This window comes from Panthera onca, chromosome B1, assembly GCF_046562875.1.
Source record: "Panthera onca isolate mPanOnc1 chromosome B1, mPanOnc1 haplotype 2, whole genome shotgun sequence".
Taxonomy (NCBI): domain Eukaryota; kingdom Metazoa; phylum Chordata; class Mammalia; order Carnivora; family Felidae; genus Panthera; species Panthera onca.
The window spans coordinates 173,824,391-173,827,219 of NC_138342.1; the positions used below are offsets into that span (position 1 = coordinate 173,824,391).

General features: G+C 37.7%; 1 pseudogene; it reads right to left on the bottom strand.

Moving 5' to 3' along the window:
* Positions 1-2,408: 2,408 nt before the first annotated feature.
* On the bottom strand, positions 2,409-2,829 carry LOC144616059 (small ribosomal subunit protein eS24 pseudogene; annotated as a pseudogene).

Here is a 2,829-nt window from a genome sequence, read left to right on the forward strand (position 1 = left end):
GATCTCTACGTAGTGCTCCTTCAGAATCCCAGCCTGGAAAAATCCTTTCTGTCCCCAAAGGCAGCACAAGCAGAGAGCTGAGGAAGCCTCAGAAGACTCAAATGAGCCAAAGTAATGCTTCAAATGCACAGCCATTGGAACCACAGCCCACAAAAGCAGCCCAAGGTTTGACTGTTAAACCTAAACAGGGAGACTTCCTACTAAAATAAAAGATATAGGGGCGCCTGGGTGGCTCAGTTGGTTAAGCAACCGACTGCCGCTCAGGTCACAATCTCGCAATTTGTGAGTTTGAGCCCTGCGTCAGGCTCTGTGCTGACAGCTCAGAGCCTGGAGCCTGCTTCGGATTCTGTGTCTCCCCCTCTCTCTACCCCTCCCCTGCTCATGCTCTGTGTCTCTCTGTCTCTCAATAATAAGTAAACGTTAAAAATTGTTTTTTTTAAAAGATACAGCAGGACCCACACTCCTAATGTATTAGACAAAATGTCCAGGATACAATAGAAAATGATCTTTTGTGTCAAGAGTCAAGAAAAACACCTTGAATGAGAAAAGACAACCCATTGACTCCAAAATGGGGATGAATTAGATGTCGGAATTCTCTGACATTACCACCAAGGATTTTAAAGCTTACAGAATAAAAATGCTTCAACATTTAAATGCTTCAATTTTAAAATGCTTTTAAAATTTGTTGAGACAAATGGGAAAATAGAAAAGCTCAGCAAAGAAATCAAATATTAAAATAACCAAATACAAATTATAGAATAAAAAAATACAAGAGGCAGAAAAGCTCAAAACTCACTAGATGAGCTCAGTCATAGAATGGAGAAGACAGAAGATAAAATAAGTGAACTTGAGGACAGATCAATAGAATTCCCCTTATCTGAACAACATGGAAGACATACACTAAAGAAAAATAAATTCAACAGACCCTCAAAGACCAGTGGGACAATAATAAATAATCCAGCATGGGTATAGTCAAGAATCCTAAGGAAAGGGTGAAAGAGAGTGAGACTAAAAGAGTATTTGAAAAAGTAATGGCTAAAAACTTCCCAAACTTGGTGAAAGATATAAACCTATAGATCCAAGAATCCAAGCAAACAAACTCCAAATGCCATCTGTATTTGGATATCCATATCCAAATTAAACGTTTAGAAATAAAGGACAAAGAAAAATCTGAAAGCAGACAGAGAGGAAATGAATTGGGGAACACCATTCAAATAACAGATTTCTTATCTGAAATCACAGAGTCCAGTAGGAAGTAGTGCAATATCTTGGAAATGCTGGGGGAAAAAGAACTGTCGGCTACGAATTCTACATTTCACGAAACTATCCTTCAAGTACGAAGGGGAAATAAAGACATTCTCATATAATGGAATAGCAAACCTATCCTAAGAGAATGGCTAAAAGACATTTTAACAGACACAAAGGAAAGAATAAAAGAATCCTGAAGCATCAAGAAGGAAGAAGAAAAACAGCAGAAATATGGGTGTATACAACAGATTGTCCTTTTCCTCTTGAGTTGTATAAATCACATTTGATTTATAGCATCATAGGATACTCAAGACAATGATATTTTAAAATGAAGAAGGGAAATGAAAAGAATGCTTCTATAGTTCATTCAAAGTGGTAAAATATTGGTATAATATACACATATATATTGTAGTACCCAAAGTAACAACAATGAAAACTAAAGAGAGAGATATTATATATAATTATTCCCCATTTCTTGTCCTACATGTAAGGATCTTAGAACTCATCACTCCATCCTAACAAGAGAAAAGCTGAATAGCAAGGTAAATTATCAGGGGTACAGAATGGCATTACATGTTTATAAAGTTCAATTCTCCAAGAAAACATAATCCTTAATGTGTGTGCACCAAACAACAGAGTGTCAAAATCTATAAGGCAATAACTGGGAACCGCGAGGAGAAATAGGTGAATTCATTATCACAATTGGAAACTATAACATCCCTCTATCAGAAATGGACAGATCCATCGGGCAAAAAATCAATTAAGGAAATCGTTGAACTCATCAGCCCCGCCAATCAACTGTACGTAATTGAGAGCTATAAACTATTCCATCCCAAACAACAGAATCCACATCCTTCTCAGGCTCACGTGGAGCATTCACCAGGATAGATCACATTCTAGGCCACAAAACACAACTTACCAATTTAAAAGAAAAACGATTATGCAATGTCTGCTCTGAGACCACAAAGGAAGTAAACTAGAAATCAATAACAGAAAAATAACTAGAAAATTTCCAAATATGTGAAGATTAAACAATACATTTTTCCAAATCACTAGACACCTAAGAGTTCTTAGTTTATTAATCCTCTCATGAAAAATCTGCACAGCCATCACAGATAAAGTCACTACAGAATCTTCACTCCTATTGTCCAATCTCCAGCTCACTTTTTGTCAGCACCACCACTGGCTTTTGCAGTTCCCCTGGCTTTCTCCATTCTGTTCTTGAGTTCCTTTTGCTGAATTCTTGAGACCTTTTTCTTCTCATTCAGGCCATGTCTTGCAAGTCTACGTTTGGGATCATTTTTATTTGCATAATCCAAAGAATCATAAATCATGCCAAAGCCAGTTGTCTTCCTACCATCAAAATGGATTCGGAGTCCAAATACAACAATGGCATCTGGTGTGGCCTTGTGCACTTTGGCTAGTTTTCCCCCAAATTTCTGTCTTAGGTACTGTTGCCTTTCCAGGGTGAAGAACATCAATGACCATTCATTTCCACTGAAGTAGTTGGTTGGTCATAAACTTCCTGGTCCGGATAGTTACTGTGTCATTCGTTATGGTGGCCGAGCCAATAACACGCAT